Source organism: Hordeum vulgare, chromosome 3H, assembly GCF_904849725.1.
Source record: "Hordeum vulgare subsp. vulgare chromosome 3H, MorexV3_pseudomolecules_assembly, whole genome shotgun sequence".
NCBI classification, from domain to species: Eukaryota; Viridiplantae; Streptophyta; class Magnoliopsida; order Poales; family Poaceae; genus Hordeum; species Hordeum vulgare.
The window spans coordinates 21,257,517-21,283,113 of NC_058520.1; the positions used below are offsets into that span (position 1 = coordinate 21,257,517).

The window sequence follows — 25,597 nt, forward strand, 5'->3', positions numbered from 1 at the left end:
TGATCAGAACATGGAGCAGCAAAAGGGAGGAGAGAGAGGAGCTACCACGATAGGCAGGTAAGTCGAAGATGTAAAATGAGGTAAAATAAGTGTGGACTCAACAAGCTTATCACGCCATGCTATTAGTCACATAGCATAATTAGGAAATGAGGTACAATAAAATATTTGAGGGATTGCAAGGTGCTTTAGGACTCAAACTTCAATGGCGCTGATCATTTCAAATTCAGGCTTTATGATCAAATGGCAAGCCCAGGGAGGAATCATGTGATATCTCAAGCGGTTTCAGGCGGTGTGTTTTACTCTCTTGATCTGATAGCTGATTTGGTGGCTCTAACGGTGTTTGTTACATCGCTACAGGATATCCATATAAGGGAAGAATCACTAAAGAATGCTGAGCTACTCTTTTCGCTGCTGGTTTCAATGATGTCCAATTTTTTAGTGATGATTCCTCTCTCCAAAACAAAGAAATTCAGATGAGTAGTGAATTCATTGCAGACAGTTTGGAAGAACACATGAGTATACATTTAATGAAATGGTTGACTTTATTTTATATTACCTGTATATATCTATAAAGCGTGCATGTAAAGTTTATATTACTCTATTTTTCTGCTCTCATTTATCTTATGTCTTTTTAGACTGAACATTTTTCTTACTCATACCCAAGGCACCAATAGAAGGAAGTTGCAGCAATGTAGAAATCACAACAGTTGTCCGGTTTGAACTAATGCTAGCTATTTTGATATGTTCTTCTCGTTAAAAAAACAGATATGTTCCTATTAGATTCTCCCCTTTTTATGTAAAAAATACTATTTACATATTATTATTTGTAGGCTTAGAAGCATTAATGTGTAAATTTGACTTTGACTGTGATTGTTTTGAATGGATAATGCCCTTTTTGTAGTAGGCAATAGGAACCGCTGTTGTAATGAGAAACAACCTACAAATATTTACAGTTTGTAAATTGAAGAAAAGGAAACAAAATGCACCTGCTGACAATTTTTTTTTATTTTGTAGCAGTTTGCAAGTCACTGAAGACTTGACAATAAAGATAGAGGGGCAAACCTTATTGATCTGTGCCTTTATTTTATGTTTCCGTGACAACGCACGGGTATTGTTCTAGTGTGGAATAGAAACAATATTGTAACCTGGTCTAACTGTAAATTTATCCTTGACTTGGAAAGAAAAGATCTGTGCTCCTGACATTGTTGAATATGGCAATATATATATAGAACATTGACATGTGCATAGGCCGATGGACCAACACAGATAGAGAGATCCCTGACATTATTACTGATCTATCACTGAGATTTTCGTAATTGAACCAGAAAAATCCTAACTGGGCACTAGGTTATGCTTGACAGTACAATAAACTACTGGATTAGTAGGTTGTTGTAATCCAAGCATCATTCCGTCGTAGTCTAGGTGGTTAGGATACTCGGCTCTCACCCGAGAGACCCGGGTTCAAGTCCCGGCGACGGAAATCTTTTTCCTTTTTAATTTGCTGTACTTTTTTAGCTTGTGCTGTTCCACGGGTGATGATGACAATCAGGAGGGGCATGTACACATTCTGAATCATACATTCACGGTTTCCTCAAAAAGACTATACCAGAAAACTCTGCTTCCCACAAATATATGATACACTGGTACAAAAATTATTATTCATTTGTATTTTGCAGCATCAAGATAATGCCAAAGCTTTTCATCTAAATGAGTAAACAAAGAGCCATCATCGAAAACGTCATATTAGCCATCATCAAGCCGACAAAGGCGGCTTAGAAGGTTATGACGGGTTTGGGTATGGGGCTGGCCGCATCAAAACTAAATGTTGATGGGTCTTAAAGGAAAGACCTTGGGATGGTCAAATCCTACATGGATAAAACTGAAAGACCTTGGGCGGTCAAATCCTACATGAATTCAACCCCGTCACAGGGTCTAACTAGCATCACGTGGCGGGCCGATAGCCCACCACATGTCGTCGAGGCAGCAACCATCCACAGCAAGGGCGCCTTCTCGCATATGCCACGTAGGCAGCGACACTGTTTAGATCGGCCTAGGAACAGTGACGAAAGAGGGGGAAATCCCGTCGATTGGGCGATGCCTAGCGTTTTAGTTTGCCATCTGCCCCACGAGCCGTCCTCTCGCACCGCAAGCATGCAACCCTCCTCACCCCCCTCACCCCGCGACGCCAGGCTCCCACTTCCTCCTCCGCCGCCAGGCTCCCCGAGAAGAACGTCCTCCGCCTCGACCTGTCTGCCGTCATGGACGTAAAGGGAGCTGGCCGGCGAGGGAAGACCATCACAACACTCCTCCGCGTCCTCATGCCCCTCCACGACGTCCACGACGGGGAGCCCAACAAACACCATGAGCACAAGCACGGATCTGGGGGTGCCCTCGATGATTCCAATCACAAGCGCCACCATCACCGCTACGCGATCCAGCGGCTGCTACCTGAGAAAGTAACCGAGGAGGAAGGTATCAAGCTCGACGGTAGAGTGAGCATTAACAAGGACGACAAGCCGAGGTGAGTCGCCGCCGACTCAATCCATCGTTATCCCCTTATTTTATTCCTACCTCACCGCCCACCCATCCTCCTTTGCCTGTTTTTCGGTGTTTTGATGGATTGTGCTAATTTCCACTGCTACGATTTTGCAGAGACAAACACCGTCAGTTGCAGAGAAGCAGGTGATTCATATGCACAATTTCGATTTTGTGTGGCTGATATGTTCGTTTCAATAATTATCGAACCTCATATGAGTGATTGGGTGATACATGCAATTGACTCAGATTTTTCTTCCGGTCTGATTGCCCGAGCTGAACATGTGGTTTCGTGGAAGGAAAACATCTTCAACCAATTGTTTGGTATTCACCAATCTGCAATTCAATTGTAGGAAAATGTTTAATCTGAAGTAAGCCATGTATGAAGAATTTGTTTGGGAGAAAGTACATTGTGGTGTGTTTCTGTCTCTTTTCATCTATAAGCATCAATGTATGCCAAGTTCACTTGTATGCTGCACCAAGTGTTAGAGTACAGACGTCATGTAGGCTCATCATGCTGCTGCTCCTCCTCTTCCTGTTGAGTCTGCACGTCCCTAGGTACCGCAGATCCTCAACTTGCCTCCACAACCCTCACACTTTAACCACCCCATCCTAGATATACAAATCTTTTTTTGTTCTTAGTTATGTTTAATAAATCCATGGCTTAGGACAAACACATATGGATTGTGCTCTCTGCCTTTTCTAATTTGTTTCCATGTAATATGGTGAACACCAATAACTCATATATCGAATGAACACAACATAAATCCGTGCCGTGTGTGTAGATAATATCAATTGTGCATGATGTTATTTATTTTTCATCAATAAGAAAAAAACAGAAGATTGTCCCAACAATGTCTCTTTCCCGTGAATTCCCCTCGCCCATCAGTAGTATCCGTGATTGGTCGGTATATTTATAGAAAAGTATTGGTTCCTTCCAGAATTTATAGTTCGACATCTCTCTTTATTCGGAACACCGTGGAAGCACATTATAATATAATGTAACTATCGTCTACATTTATAATTGCCAGGATCGGTGGCAATGCAAATCTTTGTGGCAATGGTATTGCCTGCAGACCAGACCGAAAGAAGATCAACGGGACACTTCTCGCTGCAATATTTGCAGCAACAGTTAGTGCCATCACACTATTTGTTTTATTATTATTTTCTGCGCTGAGCGCTCAAAGGAAAAGGTAGCACGGTCATATGGAAATATTTTTTCTGTTTTCTAATCAATCTGGTGATAGAATGTTGGGGTCTTGCTTGCTCTCTCTAGATGTAGGAGATTAGCTCATTATGATTTTTGTCATATTTGGTTCACTGCAAGTTTGCTACACAATTGATCAAGCAGGTAAAACTTTGTTTGGAGCACAATACGATGAAGTTACATGTTTGGGCTATCCTTTTATAGACTACAGCTGCAGCTTTGAACCAGTGAATTTTGAAAAAGATGATAAGGAGGCTATACATCTAGAGTAGCAATGAAAAGGTGTTATTGAAGATGGAAAGTAGAACGTGCACCATCACCAGGCCAAGGAAGTAGGGAGCGACCATTTATTCCTCTTCTATGTTTTATTAGCATTCCTCACCTATGCTTGGTGTTGGCCTCTGAACAAATATTAACCCTGTTAATTGCTACTGCTTTAACCAGGTGATCAATTTGTGTGGCTTTCAGGTTTGGTCGGCCCCGTGAAGGAATCGAGGGAATGCCCACTCTAAGGGCATAGTAGAGGTACTTCATTTAATCCTTGCATGTAGTCAATTAATTTCATTTAGATGATTGCATGAAATTCAAGGATTGCAATGTTGATTATCCACAAATTCAGCAAACTAGGTAAGGCACGAAGTTTATCTCTTGGCATAAATGACAGGTTGTTATAACCGTGTTGTGAATTATTTTGCACGCGAAAAAAGATCACCTCGTCATTAACCGGTTGTTGCAACAGTCAACTAAAATTTGCTCCAACGGGTGATGGATACAATATATTAGCTAAGATTTCTTCTCCAAAGTATGCTAAATGATCTTGAAAAGCTGGAACCGGTGTCACTTGTAGCAATTTTTTTTGGCTGTCAAGAAGGAATCAAAGTCAAGGGTAATCAGCGTCTAGAATAATGCCCACCTACTGTTTTTGATAATGAAAGGATCAAAAGGCATATGCCTTGTTCAGTGGATCTCTCTTAAGTGATGTGGATGAAATGTTTCTCTCTAGATGTTTCGTTAAGTTTTGAGTCAATTTTTCTTTTGGGGCATTTCTTTAACACATGTGAATTGTTTCAGCACCAAAGGCAATAGAGAAATACAACAAATGTTCTGTCATTTCATTTAGTATTCAACAAGGACCATCTTTTTTCCATGGACACTCCAATGAACATGATTGAATTGTGCTTATTCATGAAGTGTAATTGTCGGTTTATAGGGTATGCTCTGTCATCTATCTTGCAATACTGTCACATATCTATTAATATAAGACTATTAGCTTGCTATGCCTCACGACTCAACACTTTACTACTGCACTTCTGTTAACTATTAAGTGTAGTTGCTTTTGAACATCTGGTTCTCTTTTGGGCTGTATATACACATGCACAAGTAACCAACAAGTGCATATACACATTCACAAGTACACCAACAAGACTGGTGTGCAGAAGACAACAAAGGAGCACATGTGATCCTCATAAAAACAAGTTTGTAATAAAATTAGGAGCTCATCGCGAGATTAAAGGCATCGAAGATAGCATATTCATCTGTAGTCAAATCATTTCTGTTGTATATAAGTGCCATCAAGAATTAATCTAGACCCATGGATGTGTGTAAGCCAGGTAAGTACGCACACAAACGCTCAAGAGGCGCCACAAGGTGGTGCCCCAACCACTAGTTCTATCCAAATGTCGGTGCAGCAGACATACACGAGCAAGATCCGACCACCCATATCCGGCCAGGGAGAAATCTCCAAGGCCTCTTGCCATCCAAACCCTAGATAGCACTTGTCACCGAAGCCAAGCACGCCATCACCTCAAGTTATCGGCCACCTAACTCCGAGCCAATGGTTGCCCCGCGCGCCGCGACATCGTGGCAGCTACGCCCGCTACTCTATAGTGCACGATGCCGAGCCACAATGGCCACTCCGCCCCCTTTCCAACCTCATCTATCGTAGAGAAAAGCCGCCATCCCGGTGCAACCTGCAAGCCGTCCACCCGCTGACAAGCAGCCGCAACGAAAAAGGCGTGCGAGAAAAATTGCGCCAACCCTTTCAAAAAAAATTGCGCCAAGGCAAGTACGGAAGAGCAATCCCCGTTGCCATCGTCACCAGTCCAAGCTTTGCTGAAGCAGACCACCAGCGTCGACGAGGAGGGGGGAAGCCGGTAGAGCTCGGTAATGCAATGTGTATTCTGTAATGCAGATATCTTGGAACGAGTTTTTATGCGTGGAAGAGACGTAAACATCGTTGATCCTTTGTTCTCCCATTCGACAACACACTCCATATATTAGAGCACATTCCCCGTTGGCGGTGCTGGAGAAAGACGCGCGGAAGCTAAAAGAAGTCCTACACGGGGAGCCAGTCAAGTATGACAGCTTCTATATGATGGTGACCACAGTTTGGTTTTAGCACAGTGAACCAGGGCAGTAGGCCAGTAGCAATGCACCACTCGCTCATCATCCACCTTCTTGTGTAAGATCTTTGGTCTGAACTCTGAAGGAAGGAGGGAGCGGATGCAATATTGTAACCTGACCTGGAATACACTAGTCTAAGTGCGAATTTACCCTTGACTTGGAAAGAAAAGGGAGAGAACAGATATATATGTGCTCCTCACACTGTTGAACATGACGATAGAACATTCGCATGTGCGTAGGCCGATGGACCAACACAGATAGAGATATCCCTGACATTATTACCGATCTATCACTGAGATATCCATACTCGAACCACAATTTTACAGTCCAGCAGAACAACTACAAAACTGAACTTTAGATTATGCTTGACAGTACAGTAATCTGCCTGATTATTTTGCGTAATGTTTGTCAACTATACATCAATCCGTCGTAGTCTAGGTGGTTAGGATACTCGGCTCTCACCCGAGAGACCCGGGTTCAAGTCCCGGCGACGGAAAAAAAATTTCGTTTTTATAAATTTGCTGTATTTTTTGGATTGTGCTGTTCCACGGGTGATGATGAGAATCAGGGGGCATGTACTGAAAATCAGGGGATTCATACATTTACAATACTCTTTTTTAGGAGATATTTACGGTATCATTAATACCAACAAGATCCTAAAAAAACATACCGAAAACTGATCTCCACATCTTCATCCATCATACTGACATTGATACCCGATATCCATTAACTTTGCTCCTGGGAATTATTTTTTTAAATGTCAGAAAAATTCCAACGAAAATTCGGTGTGTTCTTTTGTCACATCCAAATGCTACATACAAATTTGTAGGCAAAAAAAATAGATATTTTGGTCTGTGCAACAAAAAAATAAATCAAATGTTACCTCAAAATGTAACCTGATTTTTTTTTAAGTTTTACTATATTTTTTGTTCACTATTCACACGGGAGCCCGCGCTCCAGGGAGCCAAAACGCAATTCTTGCATTTGAAACAAACTTTATTATTCGCTTGCATTTTATAATACCACGACAATACCAAAATACTTCATCTAATAAATCAATAAACAAAGAACCATCCTAAAAAAACGAAGAACCACCGTCGAGAAAGGTCACGTTTGGACATATATGAGAGGAATAAAAGGAGTGAATCATAACTTTCAAAAAAAGGAGTGAAGCATAGCATGTCCGGGCGAAGCTTGCTAGGGCGCTTGCTAGGCGTTTGCGGTGTTGACACCTGAGACCCAACCTTTTTGTGCATGACGCATGTATTTGGTTCTTTTTGGTTTGACACCGGTCCTTTTTCTACCATGGCCTGGTGTGGCTGGTTTATCGTTTTGCATGTGCAAATTTTTGACAGGCTTTCCGTTTTGCCACACTTCTGGAGTAGATGTCTGCCGTAATTGTGTTCGATTGAGCGGTGTTGTCTATTTCATGGGTTCTAGAGTGATAAAAGGTAAGTCTGTTCCCCCTCCCAACCCTAGCCGCCCAACTCCCTCCCCCTCCCTTCCTCGCCGCCGCGTGAGGCAGCCGTCGGGCAAGCCCGAGACGTCAAGGATCGTGGCGGCGGGGCCTTGGCTGCCCTGCCTTTACGTGGGGAACTTCAGATCTGGAGCGGCGGCTCCATGGATGAGGCACGGCAAGCTAGCAGCCGTGCGGGCGATGGATCTGGCGTCCGAGCCGCGCGGGCGACGGGATCCAGTGGTCGTTGGCGGCCGGCGACGGCTTTTGCGGTGGTCGGTGCGCGCAATCTGGTGCATCCCCTCCTCCCATGTTCGCCGTGGGGGCTAACCTGGTCGGGCCGCGCTTCCTTGGGTCGCCGGTTCTGTACAGGAGGTGCTGCTGGTGACGGGGATCTAGTTCGGGCGAAATCCCTGGCCGGCCATGGACGGCCGCGTCGACGGCGACACCTGAGGGCGTCGTTCCCCTCCTTGGAGGCGCGGTATGGACTAATCCCCTCACTTCCCCTTCCCCTAGGTCTCCCGGGCGAAAGTCCTAACTTTGTTGGGCGGTGGCGGCGCTCTCGGCGTCGTTCCCTTCTTGAAGGCGCCGCTTTGGGAACCTTGGGGCTGGGTGGTGCTTGTGGGTGGTGGGCGACAGCGGTGGTGCGGCCCTATCCTAGCATGGATCTACGTCCGCTGCTTGGAGATGGACTCGCGTAGGTGGAGGTCCTCATTTGGCATCATGGTGGCGTTGATGGCGGAGGCACCTGCCAAGGCTGGTACCTCAATCTGCTCTGAAGATGAACCAGTGGAAGATGGTGGCGACGACACATGTGAGTGCGTCAGATCGGTTTGTGCCCTTGACCCGGTATGTGGCTCGGTCGGGGCCTCCGGCTTTAGATGTTAGGCTTAGGTGAGAGGTCTGGGTATTTGGCTCAGCTTGCACCCCTTCATCATATGGATAGGAGTAGCGGCAAATGTTGCCAAGATGGCGGATTCAGACATATTGTTGTACTACTTTGTAAAGTCCTCGAAAATAATTAATAAAATGGTCGCATGCATCTCCGAGATGCAGAGACCGGAGGTCATGTTTCTTTTCTATAAAAAAAAGGTAAGTCTGCACCGCTTATTTCGTGTTTTTCGTAACTCATGTTATTTTTCAAAGCTACGTTTCCATCGAGATATTTCTCTTGAGACTCTCAACTCTCCTATAAATTCGAGCGGCACCTCCTTCTCTCGATCCCCTTATGTATATCCTGGCCGATTTCCACCCATAGTTTTATTTTCTCTCATGGTTGCCTCTAGGCAAGGGCGTGAGAGGAGACGGCGATGTTGTGTGACCTTCAGTACGAGGACGATGTCGTGGGCAAATCCTACGATATGAACGTCTTAGGCTACCGCTTCCCGACAACGGTGGGGCTCTGCTTCGCCGGCATGAAGGACAACGTTGGAAGAGAGCAGCCATGGCAGTAGCGGATCCCCGTGCTTGGCTGTCTCCAGCTGCTTCTTAACGCAAGTCAATGCGGAGATGCTTGTCATGAGTGGAGGAAGTAGTAACGATCCAATACCAACGCCCTCGGGTGACCATCAGTATCGTAGCTTTATGTAGACTCCGATTTGCTTGGTGTCTTGTAAGAGAAAGTACTTGATGCTGACTTAGGAGGCCCCAACTCCCCTTATATAGATGGATGAGGGGTAAGTTTACATGGCCGAATGTCCGTTTACATGGCTTGTTGCCTAAGTTGGTCCATGACCCACCTCATCACCCAACATGGTATCTCTAGATCCATGGCCCACCTCTTCTCCCAACGGGCTTAAACACCGCGCTTGATTTCCCTGATTGGGTCATCTTTGGGAGTATCCGCCCATCTTCCATGACCGGGATGAAACCACCATCGAGAGTCAAACCTTGAAAATAAGGACCACCTATATGGTGTCTTTCTCGCTTGTCAACATGTCAAGCATTTCGTGCTTCTCCACCCACTGTTGAGCTAGACGTTGATGACGAGATGATGTATATACTTCTCGCACCCCCTTGGTTATCCCAAGTGGAAGGTTGAGATGTAGTCAGCAGCAAGTTTTCCCTCACACGGAGACTGTGAGGTTTATCGAACCAGGAGGACTCCTAGGACCAACAAGTAGGTGTCTCCTGTCCTGATCAGCAGAAGACGTGGACCTGCACACACAACAAATAACTTTGCTCCCAACGAGTACAGAAAGGTTGTCAATCTCTCGGGCCTTGTAATTTGAAAAGGATCAAAACACAAGCGGGAAAGTAATACTGATAGCAACGGAAAAGTAAATGAAAACGGTAAATGATGGAGGTGTAAACAATGATGGTGATATGGACTGGAGTCACATGATGTTCAATAGTGATGTCTCTCTCCCAAAAGACGATAAACAACTATGCTTGGGTAAACAAATCACAGTTGGGCAATTGACAGAATTATGAATGCACCGCAATGCTAATTATGCTACTTGATTGTTAGAGGCTCAATAGTAATGGGCCGCCAAGACAAGTAGACCGTTTATTCATCAGTATCTACTTACTAATCATCCACCTTGAGATATCTATCCAGAACATCTCGTCGGTATTAAGTTGCGAGCCCCATCCAAAGTGTAAACTCAAAGCAATGGACAACTACATTAACGAACTATGCGTAAGGTAAACAATCCTTGCAACCGTGGTCACAAGCACCGTTGTTTTCTCCCTGGTGGCAACAACACATCTCCTAGTCTCATGTTTCCGTCACTCAAGCTAGACATCGAGGGGCATGAACCCACAATCATGCATAACGCTCCCTCTTGGAGTTACAATCTGTTAGAGCATATCTCTCCATATGTGGTTCTGGTAATTGATGACAATTTCTATGAACTAACGGTTGCCTTAAGTTATATTTATAGGATTTCTTCATAGGCACTTCTTGAAGTCCATCTGTTGGGTTCAAGGAGTTTATATGATGACCAAGATGGTATTCAAGGTATTATCCAAAGAATGGTCATAGAGACACAAGGTTGATCAAGATCGTCAAACAAAGAGTAAATCAAGATGATCAACACACAAAGCATACAAGATGTACCGAGAGGGATCAAGTGAACCCATGGTATGGTAAGCATTGTCCATTACGTGTTTGTGTACTGACCCATGGTCTTTGCGAGAGTTCTGTGTGGGGTTAGGTGTGTTTCCATGGGCTTGCGTCAAGAGGAAGATCTCATACAACCCATGGAGGATGATGTCAAGTGGTGATTGTCATCAAGATTGCGGTGTGCAAGTTAAGTGGATCAGCACGAAGATATCATGCTTGAAGCTTGCCGTCCATTGTGGTGGCAATGGACTTGTGAAGATATGTTAGGGCATATTTTATGCCTAAGTAATTTTGGTGATTGATGACAGTACCACAAAGGACTAATCGTGTGTGTTAAGATTTCAGATAACACATGTCAACGGCACAAGACGACTCGCCCCCTCTTTCCATGGAACAGAAGCACGGTGTACTCTACGATTCTCCTTATTTGAGTCATAGGAACGTCGTACTATTAAGAGGGGACCCGTAGTGAAAAGGTTTTGGTGCAATCAATTTTGCACGCACACACTTTATCTCCTTTCCCCTTACCTGCAACTTTGGAGTGGCTCCCGCCTCTGTTTTTATCTCATCTAAGCAAAAGGTCTCTCAACAGTAGTACCGCTGTGCCTAGCGGTAGTACCGCTGGGGCTAGCGGTAGTACCGCTCGCCCTAGCGGTAGTACCGCTGTGCTGGCGGTAGTACCGCCCCTGGTCAGCGGTAGTACCGCTCCAGGAGCTTAGTACCGCCTTCCTAGCGGTTGTACTTCGTCGAACCTTTTTGCGAAGACTTTCTTGGCGGTGGTTGGCCCGGTAGTGCTTCTGCACTACCATGGGCCCAGCAGTAGTACCGCTGGAGTGCCAGCGGTAGTACCGTTGCAGCCAGCGGTAGTACCGCTGCAGCCAGCGGTAGTACCGCTAGGCTCGGGCTGTGAGTGGAAAAACGGTTGGATTCCCCCCCCCACACACACTATATAAGGGGTTCTTCTTGTTGTAGAACCCTACCTTTGACCCTCCCAAGCTCCATTGTTGCTCCCTAAGCTCAAAAGTGCCCGATCTCTCTCCCTAGCCAATCAAACTTGTTGATTCTTTAGGGATTGGTTGAGAAGGCCTAGATCTACACTTCCACCAAGAGAAAAGTTGATTCCCCCACCAATCTCTTGCGGATCTTGTTACTCTTGGGTGTTTGAGCACCCTAGACGGTTGAGGTCACCTCGGAGCCACATTCCATTGTGGTGAAGCTTCATGGTTTTGTTGGGAGCCTCCAAGCTTTGTGTGGAGTTTGCCCCAACCTTGTTTGTAAAGGTTCGGTCGCCGCCTTCAAGGGCACCTATAGTGGAATCACGGTACCTTGCATCGTGAGAGGGCGTGAGGAGAATACGGTGGCCCTAGTGGCTTATTGGGGAGCATTGTGCCTCCACACCGCTCCAACGGAGACGTACTTCCTGTCAAAGAGAAGGAACTTCGGTAACACATCTTCGTCTTCATTGGTTCCACTTGTGGTTATCTCTAACCTTTACTTCGTGTATGCTTATGTTGTTGTCTATCTCTTACTTGTCTTAGTTGTTCTTGTTGTTAGTATCATATATGTTCACCTCGTTGTTGCTATTTTAGTGAACCCATATGTTGCTTACCCTAACTTGTTAAGATTAATTAAAAAGTGGTCGTTGCCTATTCACCCCCCCCCATCTAGTCAACCATATCGATCCTTTCAATTGGTATCAGAGTCACGTCTCTTTATTAAGGGTTTAACCACCCGAAGAGTATGGAAGATGATGAGGGAGTTCCCCGTGCACAAACCGAGGGCATGGACTTGACTTCGATCACAAGGGACGACTTGAATACGGCTATGGCCGCACTCAAGACGTCCATGACGAACGAGGTCAAGACCATGCTTAAAGAGTTAATTGAGGGAATTAAAAACTCTCCCGAACCAGCATTGGTGGTTAAACCCACCACCACGGATTCGGAGGCCAATTCCGTTAGGGAAACGGCTAAAGGTATGCAACCTCCTCCTCCTCTCGAAAATGATGGGAATGGGACGTATGCATCTGTTCCACCACCCTTAGTCTATGGAGGACTGGTTCCCACACCGCGTCTTAATCCTGTTGGTCCTCCTCCTAAGCTTGTAAAAGGTGATTTTGCTAACTGGGTATTTTCTATTAAGTCTCATCTGAATCACAGCTCAACTAATTTGTGGAGAATCATCGAGCAAGGCTATTATCCCCATGATCCAAGCAACCTCACTCCAAGAGAAGAAGCGGATAATCAATATAATCACTCTGCTTTGTTTATTCTCCAGTCCGCAGTGCCACCTAAAGATCTTCCTCACTTGCGTCCCTTCACTTTGGCCAAGGACTGTTGGGAGCACATTATGGTGTTGTACAAGGGAAGCTCAAGCATTCAACGGTCCAACTATGAAGTGGTACTTGATAAGGCCGATGAGTTTGTGATGAAGGAAGACGAGGACCCTCGTGATCACTATCGGAGGGTGACTGCTATTGCTGTGCCACTCAAGGACCATGGGAGCAAGGATGTGGATGATACATGGGTCAAGCGCAAGTTTCTCAAAGCCATCATGCCTTTCAATAAAGCCATGTCATCTGTCATTCATCAGCGACCAGACTTCCACTCCTTGTCTTCCAGTGAGGTGTTGGATGAATTCATTGTAATGTCAATCATGAACGAGACAACTGACAATGCACTTGCTCGTGTTCGCTCAAAGACAGCTTCACCCAACCTTCCGTTAAAGGCAAAAGCAACTTTTGAAGAAGAAGAAGAGGATGAGGAAGAGGAGAGTTGCCCTGAAGACACGAAGTATGCTTATCATGAGCACATGGCTCTTGCGTCAAGGCAATTCTGGGGCAACAAGAGGAACTCAAGACCCACCTTCACCAAGAACAACTCAAGTAGGTTCAAACCCAAGCAACGAGTGAGGACATGCTATAACTGTGGTAATGTGAGTCACTTCGTGGCCGAATGTCCCTATGAGAAAAGGGAAGACAACGGGGGCAAGCTCATTCGCAAAGACAAAACCAAGTCATTCCCAATCAAGAACAACTTTGTGAAGAAACTCCACCCAAAGGGCATGGTGGCCCTTGAAGAGTACCCTTCCGATGATGATGATGATGATGATATGGTGGCAACGGCAACTGTTGCTATTGCCACCCCCTCTCCCAAGAAGGTGTCTCTCTTCAACGCCCCCAACGAGAACCACATCGCCAAGTGCCTCATGGCAAAAGGTATCAATCAGGTAACCCCCATCATTAAGACCAACATCGCTACTCTCCTTCATTGTTAAATTGTGTTGATGATAGTGATGTTGGGGAACTTAATGAGCATGATCTTGACAAATTTCTGTGCACTATTAAGGGAGAATCCAAGAAGCATTTTGTTGCTCTCTTGGAACAACTGGGTGAGGCCAATGACCTCATCGAATCTCATGAGGAGACCATCTCCGAGCTTCAGGGACATAGTCGTGACTATGCCAATGAAATTGCCGAATTATCTATTGCACTAGAAAAAGAACGCACTCTTCGTTTGGCTCTTGAGGAGTCATACAACGATGACTGCGCTAAAATGCAAAAGAAACTAGATCATGATAATGTTCTTACTCGTATGCTTAAGTCTGAAAAGTATGCTCTTGGGATTGGCCATGACAGACTCAAAGTGGAGTTTGACACACTTGACAAGGCTCACAAGGTCTTGAAAGGTGTTCATTTCTCTCTGAAAGAGTCTCATGATCAACTCCAAGCAAAGCTTACCAAGGAGATCTCTATTTGTCCTCCCTTTGTGTTAATTGATAATTCTTGTACAACTAATCCTTGTTGTGAGCATGTACATCTTGTGGAGGAAAATGCCAAGTTAAAGGAGAAACTTGAGAAGGGCCTTCTGGCATGCATACAAGGTGAGAAGAGCCTGAACGACCTCTTGAGAAATCAAAAGGGTGTTGTAGGAAAGGAGGGACTTGGACTTACCTCCAAGTCAAAAGGAAAAAAGGAGGAACAGAAACAAACGATCCCCTACCCTCATGGACATCTTTGTCAAAGAGGGCGAAGGGACTCAGGAGGTGAACAGGAACAAGGTGGATGATGGTAACGTCAAGAAGGGCAAAACCATTCCTACTAACACAGCCGGCAAACTCAATCCTTCCTATGTCTTATGTCGTGCTGGTGATGGGCATGTTTATGCCAGATTTGTTGGTTCTTACTATGAGTCCATTGAGTGGGCTATCTGGGTTCCTAAGACCCTTGTCTCTAACATTAAAGGACCCATTAAAAAATGGGTCCCTAAAACCAAGCCTTGATCTATTGCAGGAGTTTGCTTCCGGTGGGGTGTCATGGTTGCTCGATAGTGGAGCAACAAATCATATGACTGGAAGCAAGGACTTAGTGGTGGATGTGCATCCTTCTCCATCTATGCCCACCCATGTCCAATTCGCCGATGCATCCTCGTCAAAGTTATTGGGATTTGGTAAGGTGGTCATCTCTCAAGAGTTATCTATTGAGAAGGTCATGCTTGTTGAGTCTCTTGCCTACAATTTACTTTCGGTTCGTCAACTTGCAATTATGGGTTTTTCCACCTTCTTTAATCTTGATACTGTTGTCCTCCTGTGGAGCAAGACTCTTAAAGTAGCGTGTGTTGGATATGTCGAAAATGGTCTTTATGTGGTGAACTTCTCAAAGCGACCCACTAAGACTGCGACGTGTCTAATGGCTAAAGTTGATGTGGGCTGGCTTTGGCATCGCCGACTAGCTCATGTCAATATGAGATCGTTGCAAAGTCTTCTCAAAGGGGACCATATTCGTGGACTAACAAATGTGAGTTTTGCTAGAGATCGTGCTTGCAGTGCCTGCATTGAAGGAAAGATTCATGAAACTGCTCATCGTCCAACGACTCTCATTTACACTAAGAGGCCATTGGAGCTCCTCCATATGGATCTTTTCGGTCCTTCATCATTTGATAGTCTTGGAGGCAGAAAGTACTGCTTGGTGATTGTTGATGACTACTCAAGATACACCTGGGTATATTTCTTCAAAAGGAAGAGTGAGACTCAACAAACTGCCATCAACTTTGCTAATGAAGCTCAACTTCAACATGAAGCAAAGATCTTGATGATTAGAAGTGACAACGGCACCGAGTTCAATAACTACACCTTGGATGAGTTTCTAGGTGATGAGGGAATAAAGCATCAATATTCAGCACCATATACCCCTTAACAAAATGGCGTGGCAGAAAGGAAGAACCGTACTTTGATGGATGCTGCAAGAACAATGATGGCGGAATTCAAATCTCCATATAATTTTTGGGCTGAGGCCATCAACACAGCATGTCATGCGTCCAATCGGCTCTATATCCGCAAAGGCTTGAACAAGACTCCATATGAGATTCTCACTGAAAACAAACCCAATCTCAAGTACTTCCGGGTATTCGGTTGTAAGTGTTTCATTCTCAAGAAAGGTGCACGTTTAGCTAAATTTGATTCTAGAGCACAAGAGGGCATCTTTGTTGGTTATGCTACAAACTCTCATGCTTACCGTGTCCTCAACAAGTCCACCGGACTCATTGAGGAGATGTGTAACGTGGAGTTTGATGAAAATAATGGCTCCCAAGTGGAGCAAAGTGGTCTTTGTGATGTAGGTGATGAAATTCCTCCCCAAGCCATAAGAAGAATGGGGATTGGTCAAATACTCCCCATTGAGGAACCCCTTGTGGCCGAAGGAGAAGGACAATGCTCTACTCATGTGGAGCCATCACCCCCACAAGCCCCCACACGCTTCCGATGAACAAAGAGAAGACTCTCAACAAGTTGAACAAGCTCAAGGTCAAGATCAATTGCCCAACAATGGTGATGTGTCCCATGATATTCAAGCACTTACCCAAGGTTCCGAACCTGCTCATGATCAAGATCAAGTGCAACCACAAGATCCAGACCAAATAGAAGCACAAGATCAAGATCAAGAGCAACCACAAGTACAAGGACAAACAAGTGAACCTGCTCAAGTCGAAAGTCAAGATGATCAGGATACTGTCTCGCAATTCCCTTCTGCGGCACCAACAGCCGGTGCCAAGGGAGGTTCAAGACGCAAGGGCAAGCAAAGTAAACAAGTCTATGCTCCCCAGTTATCCAATGAAGAACTCTTGGAGCGTCGAGCAGCCAAGATTGAGAACAAGCTGAGAGTCAAGTCACATCTTATGAAGAATGTACTTGGCAGTTTAAAAAAGGGAGTATCCACCCGTCAACAGATTTGGAATTATTGTGAGCATCACGCGTTTGTTTCGTATTGTGAATCTCAATAGGTACAGGAAGCGCTCGATGATGAGGATTGGCTTATGGCCATGCATGAAGAACTTAACAACTTCGAGCGTAATCAAGTCTGGGATTTAGTGCCAAGACCAAAGGAGGAACATAATGTCATCGGGACCAAATGGATTTTCGAAAACAAGCAAGATGCCAATGGGATTGTGATTCTAAACAAGGCAAGATTGGTGGCTCAAGGCTACTCCCAAGTCAAGGGAATCGACTACGGTGAAACCTTTGCCCCTGTTGCTCGTCTAGAATCTATTCGCATGTTGCTTGCATTTGCTTCTCATCATAATTTCAAATTACAGCAAATGGATGTGAAAAGTGCCTTTCTTAATGGTCCTTTAAATTAGTTGGTCTATGTCAAACAACCCCTGGGATTCGAACATCCCAAGCTCCCCAATCATGTGCACAAACTTAATAAGGCACTCTATGGCCTTAAACAAGCCCCACGTGCGTGGTATGAGTATCTTACTGAGTTGTTACAAGATCGTGGGTTTGAAATTGGGAAGATAGATCCCACTCTTTTTACTAAGAGGGTTAAAGGGGATTTATTCTTATGCCAACTATATATTGATGATATCATTTTTGGTTCTCCTAACATTTCCTTCAATGAAGAATTTGCTGCACTAATGACCGAGAAATTTGAGATGTCCATGATGGGAGAGTTGAAGTTCTTCCTCGGATTCGAGATTAAACAAGGCCTAGAAGGGACCTTCATCAAACAAGCCAAGTACACTCAAGACATGCTCAAACGGTTCGAGCTTGAAGATGTCAAGCCGGTCAAGTTCCCCATGCCAACAAGATGCAAGCTTGATAGTGATCCCAATGGTAAAGCAGTGGATCAAAAGGTATATCGCTCCATGACTGGATCCCTCCTTTACCTTTGTGCATCTAGACCAGATATTATGTTGAGTGTACGGATATGTGCACGGTTTCAATCCGCACCAAAAGAAAGTCATTATATGGATGTTAAGCGAATCTTTCGATATTTGGCTCATACCCCAAACTTTGGTCTATGGTATCCCAAAGGAGCAAACTTCAACCTAGTGGGCTATTCTGACTCAGATTGGGCAGGAGATTGTGTGGAGAGGAAGTCAACTTCTAGAGGATGCCAATTCCTTGGTCGCTCACTGGTAAGTTGGTCCTCAAAGAAGCAGAATTGTGTCTCACTATCATCCATCGAAGCTGAGTATGTGGCAGCTGCAAGTTGTTGTGCACAATTGCTATGGATGAGGCAAACTTTAGAGGATTACGGTGTCACTTGTGACAAAGTGCCTCTTCTATGTGACAATCAAAGTGCTATCAAGATTTCCCTCAACCCAGTGCAACATAGCAAGACCAAGCATATTGATATTCGCCATCAGTTCATTCGTGAACATATCAAGCTTGATGATATTGAGGTTCACTTCATCCACACTGAAGAGCAACTTGCAGATATTTTCACCAAGCCCCTAGATGAAGCAAGGTTCCGGGAGTTAAGGCATGAGCTAAATATCATTAATTCAAGTAATGTGGATTGAAGCTAGGCACTTTGCACCTCACTATGCATTCGATCTTGTTCTAGATGTAGGCATGGACATAGGGGGGGTGTTGTTCTCTCAATGAACTCTTCCTCCCCCCCCCCCATTATGCATAAATTGATCTAGTCTTTCACTTTAGCCATTACCAAATGACACTTGTGCTTCAAAGACGAGCGTTGGTCATGAACCCAAGGATAATTCTTCGCGGTGTCATACCTTTGTCTCAAACATAGGTGGCCTCGGCCACCGCCCCCACCTTTCTCTCATATGGAAGAAAGGATACAAAATGACGAGTCAATATATCTTGCTGGTGTTATCTTCTTATTACACTACTTGTCGTTTGCCCACGTCTTTCTCATGCAATCCTATGTCTTGTTGTGTCATTTGGAGCGGTACTACCGCCAGGGGTAGCGTGTGACAGCCCGATGCCGACGTTCTAGAAGCTTCCCCTCTCTTTCTGTTTTCGTCGTGCGGCTTATTTATCTGTTCCATCATCATCGCATCATGCGCGTCATCTGCACTGCATCAGCATCTCCGTTGCCGCCCGTTTTCAAAACTTGCATTCGTTAGTAGTTGCCGGTTCTCGTCGTCGTCCGTTCTGAGCCCGACCGCACTCGCACGCGCCCGCGGCACCGTCGAAACCCTGTTTGTAAAGCGCGTTTAAAACTCTCTCTGATCGAGGTGAAACTTGGCACGCGGTCGCAATTAGATGTAGCTAGGCCGCCTGTCGAATTTCGTCGCGGTCGGAGACCGACTGGTACCCGAACGGTCGACCGTAGCGGCACCGTATTCGGTCTACCGTCGGACATCTGTCGGCGTTTTTAAAACCGTGCCGCCGCCGCCCGTTCTCCCTCTCGTCTCCGGATATTCCCTCTACACGTCCGCGTACCCGTCCCGCGTTCGGAATCGTCCGAATCCGACCCCGCGGTTGGATCCGGATCGCGATTCCGGTTAACCGAGCCCCCTTTTCTCTATAAATACCCCCCCATGCCATTAATTAGACAGCCCCCTCTCATCTCTCCTCGGAATCCGCGCCCCACCTAAACCTAACCCTAGCCGCGCCGCCCCACTCTCTTTGTCCCGCGGCCGCCGCCGGCCCGCGAGGCCCGCAGCAGGCCCGCACCTGGCCCGGATCCAGCGCCGCCGCCCCGCGAGCTCTCGCGCGCTCCCGTCCATGGCAGCCCGATCTCGAGGCAGCCGCCGCCCCTTCCTGCTCGCGAGCACCTCCCGCTGGACGCCTTGGCCGACGAGGCCCCCTCCTGCCGTCGCCACCGGAGTGCCTCGCCGGAGCAGTCGGCTACCTTCCCCGCCCCGGACAGCAGCGCCGCCCTAGGCGCCTCCACCTCGCTGCGCATCGGTGTGCCGCACCGCCATGGCCCTGTCGCCGGTGTGCCGCAGCCGCCCGCGCCAGATCCGGCAAGGGCTGGCCGGATCCAGGCTCCCTTGCGCCCGCGCCGGCCACCAGGGGCGCCGATCTGGAGCCCTGCCTCGCCGGCGTTGACCCCGCGCCTGGGAGCCGCCCGAGCTCGCAGCTCCTCCCGCCTGGGCCGGCCGCCCCAGCGCCCCGTGGGCCCCGCGCTGGCCCAACCTCCCCAGCAGCTCGAGGCCGGCCCAGTTCGCCTCTCGAGGCCGGCCTCCCCCTCGCCGGCCCAAGCCCTCCTCCAGCTCCTGCCGCCTCTCCAGATTCGGCCCAGGTGGCCTTGGTGAGACTCAGCTATTCCCCGCCCCCGTTGCAATATTGCTATCTTGCGCCTTGCCCTTGTTGAGCTCAATAGATAATTCGGCCCGTAGAAATATTAGGTTTTTCTGCGAATTAGTATTTTTAGAGAAGAGGTTAGATTTTCAAACGTCCGTAGTTTCTAAACCGTAAGTCGGAACGACGCGTGTTATATATCGTTTTGGGGTAGCTTCGCGAGTAGAACACGTTTATCCAACATGCATATTTTTCTAACGCTGTTTAGAGTGCCTAATGCCTCGTTTTATGTGCTGTTTAACTAGGATCCATTCCGTAGTTAATTTTCGTGTGTATCCGGATTGCCCGTATGCCATAGATGTAATGTCCATGTTTTAGGGACCATATTTCTACGTATTTTAGAGCGGTCACTCGTATTTTTTCGTGTAGAGTTTTGCCGGTAGTTTATTTTCCCGTTTAGAGGTATTATCTCGCATTAATGTGTGGCTTTATTTTGAGTTGCAAACCCCGCTTATTTTATATGTTTTCGGGGTAGAAAAATCCCGTGGATTTTTCTGTGCAATTAGTTTTAGCTTTCGAGGAAGTTAGTTCGCGAGATATTTTGCTATGTTGCCCTTTTGATTAATTCGTAGGATTTCTTCCGTGCCTCGTTTGAATTAGTTGTCAACTATGGAGTTGATCTTGGATGTTTTGTTTAGCCTCTAGAATTTTTAGTTGCAATAGAAATGCATGTTTAGGTGTTGTTTGCTTGCTCTCAAGTTGCGTGTATAGTGCTGTTTTAGAGGAGCTGAAATATTTCTAAGTCTGGAATTCTGTTATCTTTTTGTTGCTGTTTTGTTTTGCTTCTAGCTTGTGGTCAGTAGCTCTTTTGGATTTGGTCCAATGGAGTTAGTTGTACCCCTTATATTTCTTTAGCATGCTGTGAAGTTTCATGCCATTTCGAGTCCTGTAGCTATAGGTTTTGCTGCTGTCAATATTGCTTCAGGCTGAAAACTGCACCTTCTTGAGGTGTTATTTTCACTAAGTCTGAAATAGTGTGTGAGATGTCATTTTGTGACTTCTTTTCCTAGTGCACCTTGCTGCCATGCTAGTAGTTGTTAGTTGTTTGTAGTAGTGCGTCTTGCCCTCTTCCGTGCCATGCCTTGCTTGAGCAAACCGGAGTTGTGTAGCCGTAGTTGTGAGGCGTAGAAATTGCTATGTGGCTATTTTGACAGATTGTAGTATTTTCTTGTTTTGCTCGTAGTTTTCGAACCGTGGCTCCGTTTTGATCGTGCCCTACTTGAAACTTGCTTAGAATCTTGTGTAGTTTCTTTTTCTCTTGCTGGTTGTTTGTGTTGATGCGCTCGTAGCCGCCGTTGCACACATTTTGCATTCATGCCATCATATCTTGCGGTGCTCGTAGCTTTTGATCCGTAGCTCCGTTGGAGATGCTCCTTACGTGTAGATTGCTTGCCTTGGCGCGTAGAAACACGTGAACCTATTTGTTTTGCTGTTTAACAACTAATTATATGTGTTAGTTCAGATCTGGACAGAATTGCAAATTAACATGTGAGGTCGTCTCGGAGATGCTATTTGTCATTTCCGACCTCATTTAAAATGCCTAGATAGGTAGTTTAATTTCCGCTTCACCTCTTGCATGTTTAACCACATTTAATATTGCCGTGTATTTAATCGGGATAGAACTAAATAAATGAATGTGGAGTTTCATCAATATGCAACCCGTTGCATATTGAACTTCACTTAACGTGTAGTTTTGATTGTGTGAAATTGTCATGCCGTGACTGGCATGATTTTAGCTGCTCATGCATCTTATGTGTTGTGCATCGTGTGGTGAATTCCGTGTGTTGATTGTGTTTCCGGTTTCCCCGTCTCGATAGAGTTCCGCAAGCGTGTTGGATGTGAGGACCCGTTCGACTACGTCGGTTCGTCTGCTTCACGGAGGCATTCCTCTTCCAAGGGGGTCTCAGGCAAGATGATCATTTCCCCAGATACCATTACTATCATTGCCATGCTAGTTTATCGCTTCTATCGTTTATGTCTCGTTGCCTACCACCTGTTAAATTCAGCCTCTCAACAATGCCATGAAAACATTCAACATGTTCAACCTAGCAAACCACTGATTGGCTATGTTACTGCTTGCTTAACCCTGTTGTTAGCGTTGCTAGTTGCAGGTGCAGTTGCTTCCATGTGTTAACATGGGTTCATTGTTATATCATCATATTTAATGCTATCTAATTTAATACACCTATATACTTGGTAAAAGGTGGAAGGCTCGGCCTTTCTAGCCTGGTGTTTTGTTCCACCTTTGCCCCCTTAGTTTCGGCTACCGGTGTTATGTTCCATAAATGAACGCTCCTAACACGATCGGGGTTGTTATGGGGAACCCCTTGATAATTCGTTTTTGATTAAGACTGGTCTGGCAAGGCCCAACTTTGGTACTACATTTGCCTAAACACCTAATAAAATTGCATAGGGACTTTCCGGACCCCGAGGATAATTTAATCAACCCCCGGGCCAGTGCTCCTCATGAGTGTTGGTCCAAATTGGCAGACTACGGGGCCACCGCGGGGTAACCCGAGGTTTGGTTCTCCTAGTGTGACCCATCCGCCGTGTCCTGAGAACGAGGTACGCGACTCCTATCGGGTTCGTCGACACGTCGGGCGGCCTTGCTGGATTAGTTTTACCTTTGACGAGATATCTTGTGCATCGGGATTCCGGTGATGCTTTGGGTAATCTCAGAGTTGAGGTTTTCCACTAGGGAATCCGACGAGATCACGAGCTTCGTGATTGAGGATTTCTATGCGGCTTGTGGTAATTTGTGATGGACTAGTTGGAGCACCCCTGCAGGGTTAAATCTTTCGGAAAGCCGTGCCGGCGGTTATGTGGCAACGTGGAAGCTTTGTTTAACACTGGTTCTAGATAACTTGAAGTTAACTTAACTAAAATTGGCCAACTGTGTGCGTAACCGTGACTATCTCTTTCGTGAGTTCCTTCTCCGATCGAGGACACGGTGGGGTTATGTCTGACGTAGGTAGGCGTTCAGGATCATTCATTTGATCATCAGTAGTTCACGACCGCTATGCGTAGATCTTCCCCCTCTTATTTCTGGTACTCGTAAGTTAGCCACCATATACATGCTTAGCCGCTGCCGCAACCTCACCACTTAACCATACCTCACCCATTAAGCTTTGCTAGTCTTGATACCTTTGGAAATGAGATTGTTGAGTCCCCTGTGGCTCACAGATTACTACAACACCAGTTGCAGGTACAGGTAAAGATTACATGACGCGAGCGCGTTGATTGTTCATTTGGAGTTGCCTCTTCTTCTTCTGCTTCATCGATCTAGGATGGGTTCCAGGCCGGCAGCCTGGGATAGCAAGAATGGACGTCGTTCTTCTTTTGTCGTTTGTTTTCGTCCGTAGTCGGACCCTGCTCTTACTCTTGATGATTATGTAATGTACTGGTGTGACTCTGATGTAGCTTGTGGCGAGTGTAAGCCAACTCTTTATATATCTCTTCTTTTCAGTACACGTACTTGTAACGATATCCATTCTTGCGACACGACGAGATGCGCTTCTATCCCTGACGAGGCCCTCGAGCCAAATCGAGGATAGGGTCGCATCTTGGGCGTGACATAGCGGTACTACCGCCAGGACCCCACCGGTACTACCGCTCGGGATAGCGGTACTACCGCCAGGACCCCAATCTACCACGACCTAACTAGGGCTTTTAGGGTTGTCTCAAAGGGGAGCGGTACTACCGCCAGGACCCCAGCGGTACTACCGCTACAGGCAGCAGTACTACCGCGCGGTCAGCTGTACTACCGCTGGCCCGTACCCCTTGGACTATATAAAGGAAGGGGAGCTCGTTTTTCCTGCCTTCTTTCTTCTTCATCGTGGCTCTTCCCTCCCCAACCCCGAACTCCCCCTATTTGGATCTCTATCTGTGGAGCCCCTTCTCTTCGTTGAGTTGGAGGGTTTGCTCCACTCCTCCTTCCTCCGCCAAGTGCCATGGACTCTGGTAAATCTCCTCCCTTTATTCTCTTGGTTGGTGTTTTCTTGTTCTAGGGTTAGGAGCATTGGTGATTTGGATCCATGGCTATGGTGTTGTGCTTTGTTCTTGGATGGAACGAAGGAGATATTCTAGGGGAGTGTAGGTCCTATGATTCATTGCGTTTATATTGACATGCTCTAGGTTCTTCATGTATTAGATCAAGCACTTCTTCTCTTATTTTGGATTAGATCTAAAACTTGAATCCCCTTGACTAGGCATGTCTTTATCTAGATGATTCTTGAGATCCTCATGTGTTTAGGGCTATGGTGGTTTTTGTAGTGATTATATGCAGTACTCATGGCCCTCGTAAATCCAATCTAGTTGTTCCTATGAGTCTTTTTCTATTCAGATCTGAAAGTCAACCCCCTAGCGGTACTACCGCTAGGACCCCAGTGGTACTACCGTCAGGTGTAGCGGTACTACCGCCAGGAGGATATTTTTCTTCTTTTCCATTTTCTTGGCAATGTGAGTTTACTTTTATGCCTCTTTTTGTTCATTGCCTTGACTCCTCCTGACGCTCTTTTTCGGTGTGTGTCTTGTGTACCACAGGTGGTGCTCTCCACTCGAATCCCCCACGGGACACCCAGCCGAAGCAGTATCAAACTCAAGATGCTCCAGAGGGCTCCGCCACTTCCGGTCTGCCTCCCAAAAAGAAGTCTTTCAAGAAGACAGCTGACAAGGACAAGGGGATCAACGTTCGCACTATGCCCCCTAAGGATTTTCTGCGGTTCCGCACCCGCAATCACTATCTAGAATAGAAGGCTCAGATCAAGGATGTCGAGCATGTTTGGTCACGGGATCACTGCAGGATCTATCGCGACATCATCAAGCACTTCAAGAAGATGTTTGTTCTAGTTCAGTGGATTGACTTGGCTCACCTTCAGCGGAACCCGGATTACTTTGGTGAGGCGATCTCTTCGATTGACAAGCTTGGCATTAAGGAGATCATCTCCTTCAAGCGCGACTTTGATCCAGATGTTGTCGCCCAATTCTATGTTACTGTTCACTTCTCGCCTGATGAAGAGCGCACCATGACTTGGATGACTGGTACTCAGAAGATGACAGGTTCCTGGTTAGAATTCATGAAGTTTCTCAAGGTCGACTTTTAGGGAGCTGACAATCCTCTTGGGCTGCGTCCACATGCTCCATCTTCATATACTACCACCCCCAAGGACAGGCTGCAACAACTTTATGTGAAGAAAGGTGTGCTCCCCAAGCATCTGGATATCATGCATCGGATCTTCCACAACACTCTCTTTCCTCGCATTGGCAACTTTGACGAGGTGCATGGTTATCTAGCTGAGATGCTTCTGCTTTATGAGGAGGCTATGACTAAGGAATCTGCCCCTCTCGATATTTCTGACGTGATGTTCAATGAGCT

General features: G+C 46.1%; 2 non-coding genes across 2 annotated transcripts; both read left to right on the plus strand.

The window, feature by feature from the left end:
- The first annotated feature begins 1,407 nt into the window (after positions 1-1,407).
- TRNAE-CUC lies at positions 1,408-1,480 on the plus strand. The gene has a single exon. It is a non-coding gene; the product is annotated as a tRNA-Glu (tRNA).
- A 5,088-nt stretch (positions 1,481-6,568) lies between these two features.
- On the plus strand, positions 6,569-6,641 carry TRNAE-CUC. The gene has a single exon. It is a non-coding gene; the product is annotated as a tRNA-Glu (tRNA).
- The last annotated feature ends 18,956 nt before the right edge of the window (positions 6,642-25,597 follow it).